General features: G+C 37.3%; 1 long non-coding RNA gene across 1 annotated transcript; it reads left to right on the top strand.

Moving 5' to 3' along the window:
* Window positions 1-1,822: 1,822 nt before the first annotated feature.
* Window positions 1,823-22,766, top strand: Gm34526. The gene is made up of 4 exons (XR_382709.3): window positions 1,823-2,307; window positions 7,428-7,490; window positions 20,985-21,123; window positions 22,632-22,766. It is a non-coding gene; the product is annotated as a predicted gene, 34526 (long non-coding RNA).
* Window positions 22,767-24,786: the final 2,020 nt, after the last annotated feature.

The raw sequence follows: 24,786 nt of genomic DNA, 5'->3' as shown, positions 1-24,786 counted from the left end.
TTTTCCAAACAGAAAAAAGAAATAAAATAATCTTTGCAATTACAAGTTGGATAATGGTAGGTTTTCCTGATGCTAAAAGAAGTGAGGGAATAGAACAATGGAAAAAAAAAGGTAAATATTTATAGGCAGTGACTTTAAACATAAGCACAGACCGGTATAATAGAAAGCCTGATGCAGAAAGTTGCCTCAATCCAGAAAGTTCCTCATGTGTCTTCTCAGAAAAGTCTTTTTTTTTTCTCCTCCTCACAGTAATAGTATTCTTATTTCATCCTGGATTGACTTAATCTATTCCAGAAATTGGTTGGTATATAATTTTTATAGAGAGAATTTTCATAGAACAAGGGCTGAAGAAATGGCCTGGTGGGAAAATTGCTTGCCATGTAAGATTAAGGAGAGAACTCAATATCCTTAAAATACGTGCAAAACCAGGAAGACCTGGAGGCTGCCTATAACACTAAAACTCAGGAGGCAGAGACTTAGTATCCCCAAGGGCAACCTGGATAATGAGATTAACTAAAACCAGAGACCACTAGGTTCAGTGGGAGATTCTGCCTCAATAAAGTGCAAAGAAATGAGGAAGATACCCTACTTTAGTTCTGGGCTTACACATCCACCTGAATACACACAAACATGTATACATGTGCATTCAGACTATAAACATGCAAAATGTCTCAGCACAAATACGTTTTCTTTTGCATATTAAATAACATCACTTCAGAAAACTTGAACATATGTATCACACCTAACATTATCAAAGCATTTCACAGAGATGATTTATAGCAGAGTCTATAACTGATGGACAAATCAAAGTCTATAGAGTGTGGGGCAAAGGAATGAACTGCTTTAGATAGATAACAAATAAAAGCTAAGAAATATTTTGGTTTGCATATAGAAATTAATGCAGAGAGATTGAAAAAGAATGTATCATTAAAGCAAATATATCAAGTTTGTAATATTTCTCCACAAATAGCAAAAGCTTAATAAATGTTTTCAACGTAAATTGAAAAGAACACTCCAAGAATAGAGGATGAATAGTGAAGATATTCAAATAGAATTTCAGAGAGCCTGAAGAAGCTGTTGGCTTAACTGAGTACTCTGAGACTAGTAAATATGTTTGTGACAATATGGGGAGCAAATCATGGATGTGACAATTTAAGGTCTATTTCTCATAGGTAGTAAACATATGAGAAACAATATCCAGGAAAATTTTACCTTAGAATTAGGATACAAAATCTCTTACTTTGGGTTTCTGTTGCTGTGATGAAAACTCACCACCAAAACTCTACTTTGCAGGGAGATTATTTGCCTTACACATTGATATTGATGCTCATATTTGAAGGAAGTGAGCACAGAAACTCAATGGGGATAGCAATCTGGAGGTATAGAATCTAGGACTCAGCAGCCCAGAGATGGCACCATCCACAATGGGATTGGCTTTCCACCAAGAATCATTAATTAAGTAAATTCCTTACAGGCCTACCTTACAAGCCAATCTCATGGGGGCTTTTTTGTAATTGAATTCCCATCTCCTAGATGACTTTAGCTTGTGTCAAGTTAACATACAACTATCACATGAGGGTTTAATAGGGATAACACATTGAAGAATAAAAGGTTTAATATCCAATCTAAAAGTTATTTGTAAACAAGAAATAGGAAAACCATGCTTCTGTTGCTCCAACTGAGCTATTAAAGCAATGAACTTATTGGATCTGTCATGTATTATTACTTTATCAATTCTCTTGCATTGAGTACATGTGAGAAATTAAAATAAAAAAACTGGATCTTTATATTATAATACAGATAAATTAAATAGAGTAGAAAACTCTGAGAGACCAGTGTATGGAAAAGTATTCTGGCTTCTCTGTCTCAATAGTTAATTTCATTCTACCTTTAAAATCAAAGTGCCGCTACACAATAAAGTTCATGGAATAGTCTTTTGATGTCTTGAATACTTAGCACTTTCTCTGGCATTATAAAATAACTTTATAGGGCAGTTAATCAAGTGACAGTAAGAGGCATACTCTACAGAGAGCTCATTTTGATATTTAATACGATGAATACTGATCTCCAAAGTTGAAGGCAGTCTCATTTGCATATGTACATAGGATGCCAGTACTCCATCAAAGCAGTTAACTATCAGTCAAAATGTGACATGCCCTGCTAAATCAAGGAACTGACAAAAGACAGATCCATTCCACTCAATATCTATTCAACTTTCATGTTTACAGTTCTGTAGCAGTCTCTGGGAAAAAGCAGTAAAGGAAGCAGGATGGTACTTCCTATCTCTCAGGAGAGCACAAACCTCAGGTAAACACAGATGCTCCCACATACCAAATGAATACAAATTAAAGTACTGTGCATGCCAGGGAAAAGGCTCAGGAAGCATAAGGAAAACATGATTGAGATGGTATGTCTCAGACAATGTTTGGGATTTGTAGATTTTAAGCTACTAGATACTTGAGAAAGGCGGTATAGAACATATATTTATATTATGTTAAATATATAGACACCCTAAATATATCTAGGGGTATAGAGATATCAATTACACAGTTGTATTTAAATAAACTTTATTTAATTTGTTTCACTAATACTTAAGTTAAACATTTTATTTGTATTCTAGTTAGTTTAAAGCAATGTGGAGAAAGATGATTATCGAGGGGTATAAATTAAATTTGCAGCATTAAACTTTTAAGTTCCAGTTGTTATGATAATAACTTATTTCGTCCAGTTTTAAAGTAATGATAGTCCAATAAATCTAATTATTAGAACTATTGATTATGATAAAACTTTGTACCTCAGTGCCCTTGAGTCCACTTGAAAATGTGAAAAACGTCCCAAACAGTAAGCTAAAGAATCTCATCAAATCTAACCTACGAGAAAAAGATTATTAGAAAAGAATAGAGGCAAGATTGGATGATTAAGAAATTATTTTATCTACATTTATGACAAATGATTTGCTCACAGAACTAAAAATATGATTATTGATATATGTGTTGGAGGCAAGTCTTGTTCATTTTGTATTCAGATGCTGATTTCTGTGCCCTGAGATCTAGTTGTCATGAATATTGAAGAGTCTCCAGTATCAAAGTAGTGTAAAGAATACTTCCCAATTATCTCAGATTGATTAATAAGAGGCTGAACAATGAGGGGGCCCAGGAAGAAGAACCAAGGAGAAGGAGTTTACTTCCATGAGGCAGACGAGGGTGCAAAAAAAAGAGGGGGGGGGGGCACAAGTTGGAAGAAGAAGGAGGAGGAGGAAGAAGAGGAAAAAGGAAGAGGAGAAGGAGGAGGAGGGTAGCCATGATGTCAGTCATGAGGAGGAGTCGCTAAGACAGTTTTCCCTGAAGACAGACAATAACAACAGAGCAAGCCAATAAGCCAATGAGAGAATAAGTAACTCAGGGCATGTGGCTGGGAAATAGCTGGGTCACATAGAAGGTTAGGAATATCTGCTTAGTTATTTTGCTTAAAGTTTGTTGAATAAATCTACAAGTCTCTGACTCAATTATTTCGGTAGTATCCTGTTGTGGATGGGCCTGGTGCTCTTTGTATTTTGATGCTAATTCTGCTTTCTGGACAATTACAGAGGTTGCAGACAATCCCAGGTGAGTTTGTGTGAGCCAATCCCCTAATGAGTAAAGGAGCCAATCACTGGGCAAGTAGGAGGTATGTCTGGGTTGGATGGAGGAAAAGGAGGAGGAGATTGGAATGGGGATAGCATAAAAGCAAGATATAGCTGCTAAAGTTTCCCAGTATCATGGGGGATCCATCAGGATTAGCAGCCAGAGGAGTCAGATTTAATGACTTACAAGATTGCATTGTAGTTGTTGCACCCAGAGGTTGAGTTACCATCGTTTCTGAGCTAAGTTTGTGTGGTGTTTTTCTTCTTGCGATGATTTGACTGAGTTCCAGAGAAAAAGGTACGGCAGCAAAGCGTGGGTTTGCCTGATGTGCACCACAAAAGGCCAGGGGGCTTTGAAGCATTGTAATGACCTGCCAGTGGGAACCTAGTGAGCTGGGTGGCGAGATGGTGGAGTTCTGATTCAGAGTCCCAATGAGATCAAAACTGGTTGGCCATTGCCTGCCAGTACATGGCTGGCCAGGCCGCTGGGGCAGAAAATGGTTCGCACAAGCACGGGGACATGCCGGTTCTTTTAAAAAATTGATTCCTATGCATATGCATTTTAATGGATGCCTTTTAAGAGAGCGAAGCCTATATTTTTGTGTATTTTCATGTATATATTCACATATATTCATGAACACAGGTATAGCACAATTATTTCTTTTTATTTTTTGAAATAGAATCTCAGTCTTGCTATGTAGTACAGAATGACCTCAAGTTTACAATTTTCCCTTGTCTGCCTGCTAATTGCTATGTTTATGGTATGCATGCACTGCCTCACCAACCTTATCATAATCAAGAGAATGAGTAAGAAACTCAATGGATTTGGGACTGAGATTCTCCTAGAGAAAGGAGACCATGTTCTGAATCTACGATGATTGTTAGTTACTTAAGATGTCATAGAAGCAGACCAGTGGATCATTTCAGGTAGTGTTTCCTAAGGGCCAGTTGCAACAAGATCAGATCTTAGAATAAGAAATGATAGAAAACTACAGGTTAAAACTCTTTTGTCATTTCTATTTGGTAATAGTGATACAAAATCACAACTTTCAATTCAAACATAATATTTTCTTTCTGTTACCAAATACATGTAATAACCATAATTTAGAAAGAGATTACCTAAACACCATGCTCCAATGACAACAAATTTATGAAGTTTTTTATTGTAAAAGCACAAAGAAAGTCATAAATAAGGACACTTATTTATGAGTCTAATGCATAGGTAGCATTAGATAATTGGGTACTTACATAGTGGGAGTCTGTCCTCACAGACTGCTTGATGACATTCTTGGCCTACTGTTGGAGGAAGCAAGGGACTCAGTTCATCAGTTTTGTAGAATGTTTAATGTAGGTGTGACTCCTCTGCCCAATAGGAGGAAAGTGTACCAAGAGCAGGAGCCAGAGGAGCTGAAGATACCAGGAGAACATACTCACAGAATCATAGAATCTAAGTAGGGTTCAGAGAATCTCACAGAAAAAAGCAGCAATCATAAAGGCTCCTTGGGTCTGTGCTATAGACCTTCTGTATTTATGTTGTGGTTGTAGCTTGGGCTTTTGGAATGACTTCTAACAATGGGGAGTACAGGCATCTCTGACCTTTTGCAAAAATATTTTTTTAAAAATTTGGAAATATTGGCAAGCATACAACATTCAACAAATGAAGATTACTTTGTTGAGTTAAAATCCTAAGATTTCTGAAGGATGGATAATTACAACAAAATCAATTGTATATTGTATAACAATAACAGCATTAGCATGCTATGTGGGAGAATTTGCTGGGAAATGATAATGGTCAAGTAATGAAGCACTAGACTGCAACTTTATATTGAACAGTTAATACAGACCTTGTACTGTCTGATTTTGTGTGTCAACTTCACACAAGCTGGAGTTATCACAGAGAAAGGTGCCTCCCTTGAGGAAATGCCTCCATGAGATCCAGCTGTAAGGCATTTTCTCAATTAGTGATCAAGGGTGGAATGGCCCATTGTGGATGGTGCCATCCCAGGTTACTATATGAAAGCAAGCTGAACAAGCCAGGGGAAGCAAGCCAGTGAGTAACATCCCTCTATTGCCTCTGCATCAGCTCCTGCTTTCTGACCTGCTTGAGTCCCACTCCTGACTTTCTTTGGTGATGAATAGCAATGTGGAAAATGTAAGCTGAATAATCCCTTTCCTCCTCAACTTGTTTCTTGGTCATGATGTTTTGTGCAGAAATAGAAAACCTGACTAAGACAGACCTTATGGAAGAGTTAATATACAGTAAAATCTAGAGCTATCCATGGAAGGGCATTCCTAAGGCAGGAGATTGTCTATCTCTCTCAAGGAACAACCATAGGTCAATTTGGACTGTAGCAACAAGAGACTACCTAGTATGACAGTGGTCACTAGGGAATGGGTCAAGTCGTCTTGCAAGCCTTTGTTGTGATCTTGACTCTTTTTGTTTGTTTGTTTGTTGTTTTTTGTTTTTGTTGTTGTTGTTTTGCTTTGTTTTGTTTGTTTGTTTGTTTGTTTTGAGACAGGGTTTCTCTGTATAGCCCTGGCTGTCCTTGAACTCGCTCTGTAGACCAGGCTGGCCTCGAACTCAGAAATCCGCCTGCCTCTGACTCCCAAGTGCTGGGATTAAAGGCGTGCACCACCACTGCCTGGCTATCTTGACTCTTGAGAGGGAGAGTCAGCAAAGAATTTAGAGTGAAGGAGATACACAGTTTGACTTTAATGTCAGAGGGCTCACTGTGTATTACATTAAGAATAAAGACATCAAGAAACAAGATTGGAATTTAGACAGGTACATATTGTAGTATTCAAAAGAGGCATAATGAAACCTTGAACAAATGTGAACAGAGTTTATATTCATCAGACTGATTCAGAGAAATAGAGCAAAAGAGAGAAATAGAGACCAATTTACTGTAGAATTTGGCATCTGTGTATGATCATGGATGCTGAGTAGTCCAAGATCTGCAATCAGCATCATACTGAAGACCAAGGGCAGCTGATGGTTAGTAACTAAAGACTTGTAATGTTCTGGGATCAGAAAGATCATGAGATTTCCAAGATTCACGTGTTTTCTTGTTAAGGTTATAAATGCATGAAATCATTGCTGTGAAGGGGACATTCAGTCTTGGAGCCCAGCAGTTTAGTGATAGAGTGGCTGAGATAAGGCTTTTACCAGAATCACCCACAATAGGGTGAGTGTTTCAGTGATGAGGTTGTTTTTCAGTCACTGGTACTGTAAGCAACCATAATAAAATTGTTGGTTCATGAAGATAGTTATTAAAGAAATAATTTCTTTGGTTTCCTCTCAGTATGCTCTGTGTTTTGGTTTGAACCAGATTAGTGCCTATAGGCTCACATATTTGAAGATTTGGTCACCAGTTGGGGAAACTGCTTGGGAAGAATGGGAAAGTGTGACCTTGTTAGAGGAGGTATGGTATCAGTGCAGACTTTGGGATTTCAAAAGGTTCATCCCATTCTCAGTATGCACCTTTGATTGTAGGTTCAAATGTGAGCTCTAATCTGTTCCTTTGTTCCTCCATCATGGACTTTAACCGTCTGATTCCACAAGCTAAATCGCATGCCTTCTTTAATAAAGTGTCTTGGTCATAGTAATTTATCATATCATAAGAAAAGTAACTATTTTAACCTTTTATGCATTGAATACATCTTCCAGGAAAAAGTCACACAATCATCACTGTGAGCACAAAATGCCCTCCTCCTTGAGAAATATTGATATATCTAAGCAATATGTAGCCAAATTAAAACAATTCTTAAAAGTAAACACTAAGTGTTCTGAATGCTCTGTTAATAGGATTTCCTGACAAGGATTACCTCGAAAATTAGCCATTAAGAGAAGCTAAGAAGAAAAAATAACGTAAGTATTCTTATTTTCATTGGCTTATTTAAAAAAAGATAAAAAGACAAAAACAGGGTCAAAATGTGTCCAGGCATTCCTAAGGATCTGCATCCTCTAAAAACGTAGGATATTTCAACTCCAGCCTGGCTTCTGACATGGAATTGCACTACACTGTGAGGAAGAGACACTGGAAAATCCACATTCCCCTCAAGAATAAGTATTTATTTTGCAAATAACTTTTCTATTCGTGAAAACATTCAACTCTTTCTCATTTGCTTGCTTTTACTTCTAAATTGTATAAATTGGCTTTTTATTTAGTTTTCAACATATCACTTGAGTGTTTACCAAGGACAAAATAAATATTCATATTTTGAGCCAAGCCTACACTGATAATATAATTATAAGAAAAAAAATAAGCCATCAAAAGGATCTGTCAGAAGACTTAAGAAGCAAAAAGCTTATTTATGTTTGATTTTTGATATGTAAATTATCCTGTACTTATCATCCATAAGCATATTGTTTACATGTCAATTAAGTCTACAATGCCTGCAAAACCCCTAATTATATCACTATTGAGTGCTAGAAAATTGCAACTAGTCATGCTTCAAATAGTCTTCCACAGATGTCAAAGTAAATTACAGGTGAAGAAAAACAAACAACTTGTGAAGTACCACAGGAATAGATTAAAACTATACAACATATACAGTCCTCATTTATTTCCCTCATTTTTGGAGGAAATGCATTTCATAGAAGAAGAGAATTTCTCTCCTTTATTTTTATTGGCAAATTGATTCTTGGGTATTAAAGGCACACCCCTATGGACCCCTGTTCACAAGCTGAAACCAAGAAGAAAAGAATAAGACATAGAGGTCATGTCATCTCATCTTATGTGCTATGATACATCCTATTGATTGATGGAGAAAGCTTCAGTATGTATCATCCATGAGAGACTTACATTCATAAAACCTGAGTTCCTTAAGGGAGCAACAGATCCCCTTTAAAAGTGGGATAGTCTTTGTACCTAGAAAGACTTCACAACTGCTGTTTCAAACTCCATTTAATTTCCTTTAATAAAATTAAACACACTCACACCTTGAAAGCCTTTGTTTAGTTCCTAAAAGAGAAAACTGTCAAATTTATTTTATTGTTTTTGATACCAATTCCAATTTACCAAGTCAGTCTGAGTAACAACAGCTGGAATTCATCTCTAGAGAAACAAAATCATGAAGTTCTCAGCTCAAGCCAGGTCTGGGAAGGTGTTTATTACTCTATTGAACATTCAACCCAGGTCTAAAACTGCCACAATCTATTAAACTTAAGAGAACCAGCTTCTTTTACAGACTATATTTTGTCTGAAATTGGAAGAAATTTCTTTTCTTCAATACAAGAACATCTGATTGAGCCTCATGTACATTTGAACATAGCACCAACTTGATATATATATATATTCAGAATGATATAGTTCCTTTGGAAAACAAAGCCCCCAAAATTATTGTCAATGACCTAGACAATATGCCTCCCAAACCTTAGTATAATACTGTGTTTTTTCTTGCATTTAACAATCCAGTTTAGAGTTTGCTATTTGTCTTAGTCAGGATTTCTATTCCTGCACAAACATCAAGACCAAGAAGCAAGTTGGGGAGGAAAGGGTTTATTCAGCTTACATTTCCACATTGTTGTTATCATCAAAGAAAGTCAGGACTGGAACTCAAGCAAGTCAGGAAGCAGGAGCTGATGCAGAGGCCATGGAGGGGTGTTCTTTACTGGTTTGCTTCCCCTGACTTGCTCAGCCTGCTCTCTTATAGAACCAAGACTACCAGCCCAGAGATGGCACTACCCACAAGGGGACCTACCCCCTTGATCACTAATTCAGAAAATGTCTTACAGCTGGATCTTGTGGAGGCATTTCCCCAACTGAAGCTCATTTCTCTGTGATAACTCCTGCCTGTGTCAAGTTGACACAAAACTAGCCAGTAGAGGTAGAATTCTGCACTAAATCCATCTGGTCCTGGACATTTTTGTGTTGGGAGGTTCTTAATGAATTCTTCTATTTCATTCTGAGATTTGGACCTGTTTAGATAGTTTTCCTGCTCTTGATTTAACTTTGGTATGTGGCATCTGTCTAGAAAACCATCCATTTTATCTAGATTTTACAGTTTTGTTGAATATAGGCTTTTATAGTAGTTTCTGATGATTTTTTGAATTTCCTCCATTTCTGTTATGTGTCCCTTCTGATTTCTGATCTTATTAATTTGCATACTGCCTCTTGGTTCTTTAGTTGGTTTGGCTAGGGGTTTATCTATCTTGCTGATTCTCTCAAATAACCTGCTTTTGGTTTTGCTGATTCATTGTATTGTTTTCTTTGATTCTATTTGGTTGATATCAGCCATGAGTTTGACTATAACCTGCCTTCTACTCCCCTTGTGTGAGTTTGCTTCTTTTTGTTCTAGAGCTCTCAGGTGTGTTGTTAATTTCTTGGTGTAAGATTTCTCCAATTTCTTTACCAGCACATTTAATGCTATGAACTTTCCTCTTAGCACTGCTTTCATTGTGTCCCGTAAGTTTGGGTATGATGTGTCAACATTTTCATTAAATTTAAGGAAGGCTTTAACTTTTCTTTATTTCTTCCCTGAACATATTGTCACTGAGTAGAGAATTGCTCAGTTTCCATGAGTATGTGGGCTCTCTGTAGTTTTTTTTTTCTGTTATTAAAGACTAACCTTAGGTTATAGTGGTCTGATAGGATGCATGGTATTATTTCAATCTTCTTGTGTTGGTTGAGGGTTGTTTAGTGACCAATTATATGGTCAGTTTTGGAGAAGATTCCATAAGGTGCTGAGAAGGTGTATTTTTTTGTTTTAGGGTGAAATGTTCTGTAGATTTCTGTTAAATCCATTTGGTTCATAACCTCTCTTAGTTTCACTCTGTCTCTGTTTAGTTTCTGTTTCAATGACCTGTTCATTGGTGAGAGTATTGTGTTGAAATCTCCTGTGGTAAATTGTAGGCTGGTCTCCAGTCAAGCTGAGGTTTGAACCCCGGGAATAGTCATAATTCACCTTCATGACATGGTAGGTGTTCCCTTATGCTCCTGGAACTCTGGCTCCTGCCTAAGTTACTGCCCCCCACAGCTCCCACAAGAGAAGCATGGCTAGAAGTCACATAGGCAATGGCCCAAGCTTCTGACCTTCAGGCTAAACTCCTCCCCAGTTACATAGCAACAGTGAAGACCATAAAAAGGAATGTTCAGCCCCACCTTGCTCTCTTACCTCTCACTCCTTTGTTCTCTTACCTCTCACTTGTCTTGCTTGCTTCTCATCCCTCACTCTCACCCCTCTCTCCGCTCTCTTTGTCTCCTCTCTTTGTATTCTCTCCTTTCTCATTTCTCTTTGTCCTCTCCTCTCCTCTCTCCCTCTTACTCATTTTCTCTCTAGCCTTATCTCTCTCTCTCTCTTTCCCCCTCTCTCTTTTCTACCTTCTCTCTTCCCCCCAGCCTTTCTATAATAAAGCTCTTAAACCGTAGAGAGTTTCTGCTCATCAAGGCTGTGCACACTCTCGAAGGTGATGGGAACCTCTTCCCTCTTCCCTCTCTCCTATAACTCCGGGACTTTAGCAAGGTAGCTCTGGGGTCCCCAGGTAGGGCTGCCCCTGGCCACCCTCTGAAGAGTGGGATAGAGGAATGCCCACACAGGGATGAGTGAAAGGTAGATAGCAGTCCTCCCACGCATGACAGACCAGGTAAAACTCTTGCGAGGCGTGGTTCTTTCCCTTCCACCTCTTCCCCAGAGCCCCCTTTTTAGTTCCCACAATCTTCCACTATTATTTTGTGGGGTTCAATGTGTGGTTGAGTTTTAATAAAGTTTCTTTTATGAATGTAGGTGCTCTTGCATTTGGGGCATAAATGTTCAGAATTGAGAGTTTCTCTTGGTGGATTATCCCCTTGATGAATATGAAGTGTTCTATTTCATCACGTTTGATAACTTTTGGTTGAAAGTCTATTTTATTAATATTGTCCCTGCATTCCCTTTAGACAGGAGGAAGTTTCGGTTAAAAATTTGGAGAGGAGTGGGAGATCCTAATCCTCAATTGAGGGTCATGCCTATCCACTGGATATGGTCTCTTCAGGTTCTATTTCTCCTTTGTTGGGCATTTTGGCTAAAGTCCTCCCTGTTGGGTACTGGGAAAGTCTTGGTTCCTTGGCATGTGGGACTTTCCAGTGGCTACCCCCAGTTGACCCTCTGTACTTCTCCCCCATCTACTCCCATATCTGAACTGGCCCCGTTTTTTATCCCTCCATGTCCCCTCTCCTTCCCAGATCCCCCTCTCCCTCTACTTACTAGAAATTATTCTCTTCCTCCTACTGAGTAGTAGTGTAGCATCTACACTTTGGTCTGATCTTTCTTCTTGACTTTCATATGTTCTGTGACTTGTTTGCTGGGTATTCTGAGCTTCTTTTTGGCTAATATCCACTTATCAGTGAGTACATACCATGTGTGTTCTTTTGTGACTGGGTTACCTCATTCACGATGATATTTTCTAGTTCCATCCATTTGTTTAAGAATTTCATTCTTAGTAGCAGAAGAGATAATTACAGCAGCTAAGGTATTTCCCCTGTCATGCCACTAATTTTGTTATAATACAAGAGGAAATAACAGTGTTTTAAGTAAGAAAAATAATTGAGACTTTAATGAACATTTCAGCTGTCAGATAGTGGGATTCATCAGTGAGTTTTTGTGTATTTGTTTTGCTTTGCTTGATAGTCTCCAAGAATTGTAGACCATGGCAATGGCAGGGCTTGCCAAGTGGGTAAATTCAGGCCTGAAGGAAGGTAGTTTCTATTTCCTTAACTGAGTGTCCACCTAAAGCCTATGCCTTTCTACCTTATGTATTACACAGCTAGGATTGTGAAGCCAGTCAGAATTGTGGCCTACCATTTTGTTAGCTACACTTATATAATAGAAAATCAACTTTTCATATCAAATGTTTTCATATTATAGCATTTATGAAGACCTTACTTGATATTGTAAGTATTAGCAACATCTATTGTTGTCACTAGTCCCATTGTTCACTATGTGCTTTTAGTACATGGGTTTTAAATCCCATTGACAATCTAATAATGCGAGATATTAGACACCATATGAGCAAGATGGAAACTAGTTTAAAGCTGATCTGATGTTATGATAAAGTAGGACAGCATCAAAGGAGAATTTTAACTTAAAAAAGAAGTCTTTGTAATGAGGTGGAGAGAAGAAGATTCTTATTGAACTCTTTGTCCTCTCCCAGGAAACTGCCTTAACTCCAACTTCAAACCAGACTTTGTTCTGACAAGAAGACCCATGCTGCTCTGTCTTTTGCTTTTCAAAGAAATGAATCTGATTCTTAGCTTCTTTCTACATATAACTTCTAGATACTGAAAGGCAACTAAATGTATTTCCCAAAAGCATGCCTTTTTATTAAGAGCAGTGCCTTAGTTTGGGTCTGTTGCTGGGAAGAGATACCACAACAAAGCAACTCTATATGACTATCCCTGTTTCTGTTTGCCAGAACACTGAAAACCTACTAGCTTAAGAAGGTTCAGAGGAAAAGAATGTTAGCATGTGGAATTTGGGACTTTGGAAAGCACTGGAGTGCTTTAAATAAGGCATAAGGCACCATTCTATTACTAATATCGAAGATGGTAGTGCTGAGGGTGATTTGAACTCTGGAGATTCTTATTTTTTTGTTGGATATTTTATTTATTTACATTTCAATTGTTATCCCCTTTCCCAGTTCCCCTTCAGAAATCCCCTATCCCATCCCCCTTCCACCTGCTTCTTTGAGGGTACTCCCCAACCCACAAACCCACTCTTGCTTCCCCACCCTGGCATTCCCCAACACTGAGGCATCAAGCCTTCACAAGACCAAGAGTCTCTCCATCCATTGATGCCCGCCCAACAAAGCCATCTTCTGCTACATATGTGGCTTGAGCCATGGGTCCCTCCATGTGTACTCTTTGGTTGGTAGTTTAGTTCCTGGGTGCTCTGGGGGGTCTGGTTGGTTGATACTGTTCTTCCTATAGGGTCACAAACCACTTCACTTCTTCAGTCCTTTATCTAATTTCTCCATGGGGGTCTCTGTGCTCAGTCTAATGGTTAGCTGTGAGAATCCTGCTCTTTATTTGTCAGGCTCTGGCAGAGCCTCTCAGGAGACAGCTATATCAGGATCCTGTCAGCAAGCACTTCCCAGCATCCACAATAGTATTTCAGTTTAGTGTCTGTATGTGGAATGGATTCCCAGGTGGGGAAGTTTCTGGATGGACTTTTCTTCAGTCTCTGTTCCACTCTTTGTCTAAATATTTCCTCCTGTGAGTATTTTGTTACCCCTTTTAAGAAGACCTGAAGCATCCACACTTTGGTCTTACTTCTTCTTTAGCTTTATGTGGTCTGTGAATTGTATCTTGGGTATTCTCAGCTTTTGGGCTAATATTCACTAATCAGTGAGTGCATAAAATGTATGTTCTCTTGTCATTGGGTTACTTCACTCATAATGACATTTTCTAGTTCCATCCATTTGTCTAAGAATTTCATAAAGTCACTGTTTTTGAATAGCTGATTAGTAATCCATTGTGTAAATGCACCACATTTACTGTATCCATTCCTCTTTTGAAGGTCATCTGGGTTCTTTCTAGCTTCTGGCTATTATAAATAAGGCTGTTATGGACATGTGTTCTTGTTATATTTTGGAGCATCTTTTGGGTATGTGCCCAGAAGTGGTATAGCTGGGTCCTCAGGTAGTAATATGTCCAAGTTTTTGAGGACCTGCTAGACTGATTTCCAGAGTGGTTATACAGGCTTGCAGTTCTACCAACAATGGAGGAATGTTCCTCTTTCTCCACATCCTCACCAGCATCTGCTATCACCTGAGTTTTTGATTGTAGCCATTCTGACTGGTGTGATATGGAATCTCAGAGTTATTTTGATTTTCATTTCCCTAATGACTAAGGATGTTGAACATTTCTTTAGGTGGTTCTCTGCCATTCAAGTTTCCTCAGTTGAAAACTCTTTGTTTAGCTCTGTACCTCATTTTGATAGTGTTATTTGGCTTTCTGGTGTCTAACTTCTTGAGTTCTTTGTATATATTGGATATTAGCCCTCTTTTGGATATAGAATTGGTAAAGATCTTTTCCCAATCTTTGGATTATTCTTTTATCCTATTGACAGCGTCCTTTGCCTTACAGAAGCTTTGAAATTTTATAAGATCCCATTTGTCAATTCTTGATCTTAGAGCAGGAGCTATTGGTGTTTTGCTCAGGATTTTTTTTTTTCTATGCCCATGTATTTGAGGCTCTTCCCCACTTTCTCTTCTGTAAGTTTCAGTGTATTTGGTCTTAATCTTAATCCTTGATCTACTTGGTCTTGAGCTTTGTACAAGGAGATAAAAATGGACAATTAGCATTCTTTTACATGCTGATTGCCAATTAATCCAGCACCATTTATTGAAAGTGCTCTCTTTTTTCGACTGGATGGTTTTAGCTTTTTTGTCAAAGATCAAGTGACAATAGGTGTGTCAGTTCATTTCTGGGCCTTCAATTCTATTCCATTGAGCTACTTTTCTCTATACCAATATTATGCAATTTTTATCACATTTTTTCTGTAGTTGAGCTTGAGTTCAGGGATGGTGATTCTACCAGAAGTACTTTTGTTGTTGAATAAAGGTTTTTCTCTCCTAGGTTTTTGGTTACTCCAAATAAATTTTCAAATTGCTTTTTCTAACTCTATGGAGAATTGAGTGGGAATTTTGATGGGGATTGCACTGAATCTGTACATTGTTTTCAGCCAAATGGCCAATTATCCCTATTAATTCTGCCAATTCATGAGCATGGGAGATCTTTCCATCTTCTGAGATCATCTTTTATTTTTCTTCTTCAGAGACGTGAAATTCTTGTCATACAGATCTTTCACTTGCTTTGTTAGAGTCACACCAAGGTATTTTATATTATTTGTGACTATGGTGAAGGGGGTCATTTCCCTAATTTCTTTCCCAATTGGTTTACTTTGAGGAGAGGAAGACTACTGATTTGTTTGAGTTGATTTTATATCCAGCCTCTTTGCTGAAGTTGTTTATCAGGTTTAGGTGTTGTTTCATGGAATTTTGGGGGTCACTTAAGTACACTATTATAACTTCTGCAAATAGTGATATTTTGACTTCTTTCTTTCTAATTTGTATCCTTTTGACCTCCTTTTTGTTGGAGACATCCCACGTTATACCTGGGACCCCTAATGACAAAAAACTGTTGGGGTACCATGTTTCAAAGCTCAAGGCAATGGCCTTTTGTGGGCCTCAGTATAAATACAAAACACCCCAAAGGCCTGCTTCTTTAGCACAAGCAACTTATAATGTGAGTTCTACAATTATTTTTAGTATTTACTATTTTCATTATCTATTAACTATTCCTTTTCTTTTTCCATCTATATTACTCTATATCACAAAAAATGAACATTTACCCACCCTCCTATAAATTTTATAACCCAATTTCCTTATATAATTTCAATAGAAAACTAAAGCTAAATCAAATCTAAATAAACACCCTAATTCCCAAATTCAAAAGGTCACATGCCAATACACAGACTGTCAGCATTTTATCTCTATTATGTATTTTCTTGTTTGCCTACCAAATATCCCTAATCCTTAACAACATTCAACTCTTATCAAGGCTAAACCCCAGTACCTTTTGTTGTCTAATTGCTCTGGCTAGGACTTCAATTACTATATTGAATAGGTAGGGACAGAGTAGGCAGCATCTAGTCCCTGATTTTAGTGGGATTGCTTCAAGTTTCTCTCCATTTAGTTGGATATTGGCTAATGATTTGCTGTATATTGCTTTTACTGTGTTTAGGTATGGGCCTTGAATTCCTGATCTTTTCAAAGCTTTTATTGTGAAAGGATGTTGAATCTTCTCAAATGCTTTCTTGGCATCTAATGATATGATCATGTGGTATTTTTCTTTGAGTTTGTTTATACAGTGGATTAAATTGGTGTATTTCCTTATAATGAACCATCCCTGAATCCCTGAGATGAAGCCTCTTTGATCATGGCGGATAATTATTTTGATGTGTTCTTGGATTTGATATGTGAGAATTTCATTAAGTATTTTTGCTTTGATATTCATAAGTGAAATTGGTCTGTAGCTCTCTTTTTGGGTCTCTGTGGTTTAGGTATGAGCGTAATTGTGGCTTCATAAAATGAATTGTGTCTCTGTGTTTCTGTTTAGTTTCTGTTTCCATGATCTCTTCATTGGTGAGAGTTGGGTATTAAAGTCTTCCACTATTATTGTGTGAGGTGCAATGTTTGCTTTGAGCTTTAGTAAATTTTCTTTTATAAATGTGGGTGCCTGTGTATTTGGCGCATAGATGTTTAGAATTGAGAGTTTGTCTTGGTAGATTTTTTTTTTGATGAGTATAAAGTGTCTTTCCTTTCCTTTTCTTTTTCTTTCTTTCTTTCTTTCTTTCTTTCTTTCTTTCTTTCTTTCTTTTTTTCTTTCTTTTTTTTTTTTTTGATAACTTTTGGTTGGAAGTTGATTTTATTCTATATTAGAATGGCTACTCTAGCTTGTTACTTGGGACCATTTGTTTGAAAATTTTTTTCCAGCCTTTTATTCTGAAGTAGTGTCTGTCTTTGTCACTGGGGTATATTTCCTGTATGCAGCAAAATGCTGGATGCTGTTTATATATCCAGTCTGTTAGTCTATGTCTTTTGATTGGGGGGAATTAAGTCCATTGATGTTAAAAAATATTAAGGAAAAGTATTTGTGGCTTCCTATTATTTTTCTTGTTAGAGGTGGAATTATGTTTGTGTGGGTACCTTCTTTTGGGTTTGTTTAAAGAAGATTACTTTTTTGCTTTTTCTAAAGTGTAGTTTCCTTCCTTGCATTGAAGTTTTCCGTTTGTTATCCTTTGTAGGACTGCATTTGTGTAACGATATTGTATAGATTTGTTTATATCATGGAATAACTTGGTTTCTCCATATATGTTAATTGAAAGTTTTGCTGGGTATAGTAGCCTGGGCTAACATTTGTGTTCTCTTAGGGTCTGTAACACATCTTCCCAGGATCTTGTAGCTTTCATAGTCTCTGGTGAGAAGTCTGGTGTAATTCTGATATGTCCGCCTTTATATGATGCATGACTTTTTCTCTTACTGCTTTTAATATTCTTTCATTGTTTAGTGCAATTGGTGTTTTGATTATTATGTGATGGGAGCAATTTCTTTTCTGGCCAAGTCTATTTGGAGTTCTGATGACTTCTTGCATGTTCGTGGGAATCTCTTTCTTAGGTTAAGGGATGTTTTCTTCTATAATTTTGTTGAAGTTATTTACTGGTCATTTAAGTTGGGAATGCTCACTCTCTTCTACACCTATTATCCTTACATTTAGTCTTCTCATTTTGTCCTAGATTTCCTGGATGTTTTGGGTTAGAATCTTTTTGCATTTTGCATTTTCTTTGATTGTTGTATCAATGTTTTCTATTGTATCTACTGTACCTGAGATTCTCTCTTCTATCTCTTGTATTCTGTTGCTGATGCTTGCATCTGTGACTCCTGATCTCTTTCCTAGGTTGTCTATCTCCAAGATTGTCTTCCCTTGTGATTTCTTTATTGTTTCTACTTCCATTATTAGATCCTGGATGGTTTTGTTCAATTCTGTAACCTGTTTGGTTGTGTTTTCCTGTAATTCTTTAAGGAATTTTTGTGTTTCAGCTTTAAGGACTTTTAGTTGTTTACCTGTTTCTCCTGTATTTCTTTATAAAAGGAAGTTGTTTATGTCCTTCTTTTTTTATTTTTTAATTAGATATTTTCCTCATTTACATTTCCAATGCTATCCCAAAAGTCTCCCATACCCTCTCCCCGACTCCCCTACCCATCCACTCCCACTTCTTGGCCCTGACATTCCTCTGTACTGAGGCATATAATGTTTGCACGACCAATGGGCCTCTCTTTCCACTGATGGCTGACTAGGCCATCTTCTGATACATATGCAGCTAGAGACATGAGCTCCAGGGGGTACTGGTTATTTCATATTGTTGTTCTACCTATAGGATTGCAGATCCCTTTAGCTCCTTGGATACTTTCTCTAGCTCCTCCATTGGGGGCCCTGTGATCTATCCAATAGCTGACTGTGAGCATCCACTTCTGTGTTTGCTAGGCCCCGGCATTGTCTCACAAGAGACAGCTATATCAGGGTCCTTTCAGCAAAATCTTGCTAGTGTATGCAGTGGTGTCTGCCTTTGGCAGCTGATTATGGGATGGATCCCCGGACATGGTAGTCTCTAGATGGTCCATCCTTTTGTCTCAGCTCCAAACTTTGTCTCTGTAACTCCTTCCATGGGTGTTTTGTTCCCAATTCTAAGAAGGAGCAAAGTGTCCACACTTTGGTCTTCGTTCTTCTTGAGTTTCATGTGTGTATCAAATTGTATCTTATATCTTGGTTATCCTACGTTTCTGGGCTAATATCCACTTATCAGTGAGTACATATCATGTTACTTCTTTTGTGATTGGGTTACCTCACTCAGGATGATGCCCTCCAGGACAATCATCCTCATGAGATGTGATTTTTAAATGTAAATCTTGCTTTTCTGGTGTGTTGGGGTATCCAGGACTTGCTATGGTGGGAGAACTGGATTCTGATGATACCAAGTATCTTTGATTTCTGTTGATAAAATTCTTATGCTTCTTCTTGCTGTCTGGTTATCTCTGGTGTTATTTGCTCTTGCTGGTTCTGACTGCAGCCTGTTCCTCCTGTGATCCTGTGAATTTAGGTGTGTCAGCACTCCTGGGAGACCAGTTCTTTCTGAACTGGATTTGGGTGTGGAGAGCTGTGTCACAGGGTTTACTCTGGGGTGCAAAAGGAGACTTGAAGGATCCAGTTTTCAGTTTCTCTGTGGTTCATGATCCCTGTAGTCTCCTGCTTGTCCGTCAGTGACCGGTTATTGGAGCAAGAGTGCTGATTTCATCTGGGAACTTAGAAGTGACAGCACTCCTGGGAGATCAGCTCTCACCAGATAGGCTGGAGATTATTCTTATGATATTTTGATGAACAATATTGCTGCTTTTTGCTCTAGTCTGAAGAGTCTGCTGGAGCCTAAGGTAAAGAAATTTATATTAATTCCATTGACAAAGTCTCAAAAAAATTCCAGTATTGATTTTGTTCTCTGCTTCACTCTCTTGAAGAGCATTTTGATCAAACATAGTAAGGTTAGAGAGGAAAACTACAAAATGTATTGTTTAACTATTAAAGGGCATAATGAAATGGAATGGAGCCAAATTCTGGTTTCAAATTGATAAACAGATTAAGAGAGTAGTGAACTTGGGGCAAGATCCCATCCAGCTAAGTTTATTGTTTATGTATTTGCAGTTGAAAAAGGCCATACCTGTTTTAACAAGGTTACTAATAGTGCCACTCCCTGGGTCAAGTATACACTAACCACCACAAATATATATCTAGCTATCTGTCAGAATTTTCATCCATATATGATGCTATGGAGGTTTCAATGAGAATGGTACCTTTAGGCTCATTTATTTGAAAGTGTGGTTCCAGTTAGTGGAATTGTTTGGCATTGATTCAGACTATTTGTCCTTGTTGAAGAAGTTTTGTCACTGAGGCTAGATTTTGAGGTTTCAAAAGCCAACAACAGTTCCAGTCTCTCTTTTCCTGCCTGCAACTTGCAGATCAGATGTAAGCTGTCAGCTACTACTCCAGCACCATGCCTGATTGTCTACCACCATATTCCCACCATGATGATCATGGACTAAGCCTCTGAAATTGTAAGCAAGCTCCCAATGAAATACCTTTGTATACGTTTATTTATAAATGGCTGTGGTCATAATGTTTCATTATGGCAATAGAACAGCAATTGTAATACAGTTTCTACTTTTCAACTCTAAGAATCTATTTAAAGATTTTTTTTTAACTTGGTGTGAATTCCTGAGAACATTTAATTTTTATCTTGAAATAGAATATTTCCATATTCATTAGTGTTTGTATCGTAATATTAATTGAGTTAGGAAAAGCTTATTTAAATTTTATCCATTTTGTTTTAAACAACCTGCAAATAACAAATACAGCATATAAATAAACAGATTCAAGATGTATACATCTTAGTGAACTTCTCTCCATTTAGAACAGCAATTGCAAATGGAAGCAGTGTAACTTTACCTTAGATTTTACACTTAAACAATGAAAAAATTTATATATTCTGGGCATTTCAGGAAAGCCTTGAATATACTCATGTGTATAAATAGGTAGAAGAGCTCCTTAGGTCAAAGAAAAAAATCTTAAAAGACAATCATTCAGAAACTGGAAAAACAAAACTTAACTAAAAGAGGAACTCCAAAAAGAAATCATGGGAAGTGAAGGTAGGAGAAATCCTTATGATACTTTAATGAAGTGTCGTTATAAAACCCATCACCTGTCATAGTGAGTAATGCTAACAGTTTGTAACTGCTCATGCTCTCAGTAGCACTTGTGCCTTATTCTATGCTTAGATACCTGGTAATTTCAAGACCCCACAGCATTAAGGAAGTTCATGGAGAAGTTTCTAAAGGAACTCTGGATACCACAATGATCCTACTTCCTCTATTGTTTTCTCTCATGCTATGCAATAAAGTTGCAATGCTTCAAAAAGTAAGTAAGTAATATCAAATGATGATTTCCAAATTGGATAAAATGTAGGTGAAGGTGGGTAAGGAGCTCAAAACTGATGACACTGTAAAATGGACTGTTCTCTTTATTTCCTTAGTTTTTCTCTGCTTAGATACAAAATGATTCTCTTGTGTAAGATTAAGTTTAGAGATAAATTAATAGGTCAGGGCAGGCTGTGAGAAATAAGGAAAAAAATGAAGTGAAAGAAAAGTGATGTGCAGAAATTTCCAAGCAGGATTCCAAACATTAAAAAACAATAAATTTAATTCAGATCATGTTTATCAAAAAGATATGATTATCTTTAGAATATCAGTGACGATGGGACACGAAAATGAAACAGTACACTATATTAGAAAAGAAGGACCCCATCAATAATTGAGGATTGTCGTCTGTATATATGTCTTCTGTTTTCTTTACTTAAGAATAAACTTTATATGACGCTTCCCCTGAAACTCCCTTTAGTTTCTACTTAAAACAACTAGATGTATTTAAAAATTAAAGAAACATTCTTTATTAGAAATCAGTTGCCTTTGGATAGATCAGAAACTAAATGGTAATGAAACCCTATTAAAGTAAATCTAAATGATAAAACTTGTGTCTTCCTTTTCTGTCTGATAGAGAACAGGAGGAAACTTTACAAGTTACAAAGTATTACTAGTGAAGCCTGAATCAACCCACAACTAAAGCCATGTATTTTCTGAGGCATGCCTTATAGCTGTTCTTTCCAGCTATATCATGTCAATAAAAAATAACTTTAAAATATCATTGAATATAATTTATAAAGAGTTACTCAATGTACCTGATCCATTTTTAGTGCTGCTAGGTAATAATAAAAAGGTAATTGTGAAAGCATTCAGGATTTTACCCAGTTCCATGGTTTTAAGTGTCCTCTATAATCTTAGATCTCCCACATCTGTGTTTTTAACATTCACAACTTCACTGAAATGTATTCACAAATGTAATTGAATAAAATTAAGCAATTACAAACACTGAAACGCTTATATTGCGCTCTGTTAGATTTTTGCCACAGACAGTTCACTCTTGTGCATCACAAGGACTTGGAAAGGAACATAAAGGTACACAGAGACACATGGTGCTGGTTTCACTTTAGGGATGAATAATTATTATTTTTCCCACTGCTATTTATATATTATTTCCATAAATACTAGAAATAGCATTGCAAGCAGAGCTTAAGCAGAGTCTCTTTGAGGAACTAGTCTGAGTTTCCACACTTTGCTCCCTTTATAGCCTTGTTTTGCCCTGGAGGCCATTCTTCCTAGGTTTTATCAGCTGTCTTGGGATCTCAGTTACCTGGCCACATCTGGACCAGGGATTATGCCTAAGAAAGGAACTTCAGACTACCTGGACCACAATTGACTTGTATTGCCATAACAAACATTTGAGATAATTAACCAACAAAGAGAAAAATCTTATTTTGCCTAACAATTTTAGAACTTCTGGTTAATGATTGGTTGACCTGTTTGTTTTAGTTTACATCAGCACATCTCAGTGGAAGCATGATTCTGGAAACAGAGGAAACCAAGCTTTCTACAGTTGAACCACATCTATCAACCTTGAAGAAATGTAGAAGAACAACAGCAACAACAGCAAAATCTAACCGCACAGCAAAAAAAAAAAAAAAAAAAAAAAAAAAAAAAAAAAAAAAAAGCAGGAAAGGAAAATGAGATCCCACTATCCCGCTCTCCCCTTCACCAAACTACAAAATGCAATCTAAATATCCAGAAATCATCCCAACATGGAGAATAGGAGGATTTCCAGCAGTTAGACAAAAGTCAGCATTTCTAAGGAATTTGTGAAACGTTCCCAACTATCAAATAAGTCATTTCCCTTACCTCTAGTAGAACCAACATATGGCTATCTATGGTACTTATTAGTATATGAAAGCTCATGGTAGCTGGGCTTCCTCCTCCTCATACATACCTATTACATGAAGACTGGGCTAGCATGTTAGCCCCTCTCACCTCCTTCCCTACCCTAAACTCTCTCCATCTCATGGGTTTCCCTCCCTAGCTACTCATTCTCCTTGGCTAATTCAGTTTCTCTCTCTCTCTCTCTCTCTCTCTCTCTCTCTCTCTCTCTCTCTCTCTCTCTCTCACATGTGTGTATGTGATTCTGCTTCTCTAGCCATGTTTTCTCTATTCCCCATCCCTGTTATTCTTCCTTCTCCCACAGTAGCACTGGCCTTGTCCAGTGTGCTGCCCATGTTCAATCTACATTCTCTCTTTGCTATGGGCTCTAGATGCCGCTGGCTACTCTCTCATAACTACAATAAAAACCTCCCCTAACTATACCATGGAGCAAGTGGTCATGTTGTTAGGCTATACAGTATCATTCATTTTCCTTGTGTAATACAAGAACTGGAGGCTCACAGAGGCTGCAAGTATTATGAAGACTCACTGAGGTGACAGCAGTAAGGAAAAGGCATTCTACTGGATCGAGCTTTGCTTTACATCATTCTTCATCATTAAGGCTTGATATATTTACTTAGCTCTTTTCTAAAAATATTCAGTAAATGAGACAGAGCTCAACCTTCTCATCATAGACCTGAATGGGCGAGTCGATTATCAATAGGATAACTACTCTGACAGCTAGTTCAAATAACTGAGAGATTTTGTAAAATATTTTTATATCTTATGGCACAACTCTTAAGATTTTCATTTTCTAGGTTCTTGATTATATAAATGCCATGGTGGAGTAGGAGTGGCAGGTCCAGTATAACTTGAATTCAAAGGGATTATGTAGTGAAATTTTCATAACTATTATCCAGGAAAAATAATGAACTCTTGCTGTTGGAAATATAAACTGTCTGAAGCATTTATTGGTTTGGGGGGTCAGAACAGGAAGAACACAAATCTGTCTGGAAAAGATCTAGCAGAGTTCTCAGCCCATAATTCTAAGCAAGTTTCAGTAGGTGAATAGAAGACAGTAATTGAAGAGAAATACCAGAGACAGGGTCTTGGCCATAGTTGTACCAAAAGAGTTGCTTGTAAGATTACACAATCCAAAACATTTTGTTTGGTTGAATAAATTCTTCATTAAATTTCTGACATATGTGAGTGTGTGTGTGTGTGTGTGTGTGTGTATGTATGTATGTATGTAAATTGTTATTTAGTAAGAATGCACTAATGAAAGCATAATTGTAATTATATATATTTCGTCTCTTTTATAGTCCTTGTATTCAACATTGTCGTATATATTTTTTAACTGTCCTATAAAGATGAGTGCCTGATAACATTCAGTTAAAAACTGAGTGTTAAAAATACTTACTTAAGCAGAGTCCACATGATCATAGCTATTCAGTCAACATAAAATAATAATTTCTTTTCTTTTTCAGAATGGTGACAACTTGTTAAAGATTGTGGTACAAAGTACTGTCCATATTTTATGTATAAGGGATAAAAGACATATTTTTTTAAAATATCTAAGAATCTGGAACCTTTCTTAAAGGAGATATGTAATAAAAACTACAGTCTGTCTTGAGAGGTTCCACTGAGCAGCTGACTGAAACAGATGCAGAGTCCCACGGACAAACATTGAGTGCAGCTCTGAGACACTTAAAGAAAGAGTATGGGGGAAGGATTGAGGGCCCCAAAAGGGATATGAACTCCACAGAAAGCCAACAGA

The sequence above is a fragment of the Mus musculus genome, chromosome 13 (assembly GCF_000001635.26).
Source record: "Mus musculus strain C57BL/6J chromosome 13, GRCm38.p6 C57BL/6J".
NCBI classification, from domain to species: Eukaryota; Metazoa; Chordata; class Mammalia; order Rodentia; family Muridae; genus Mus; species Mus musculus.
Note: the sequence above shows the minus strand (reverse complement) of the source record. Positions and strands in the feature narration are given on the sequence as shown.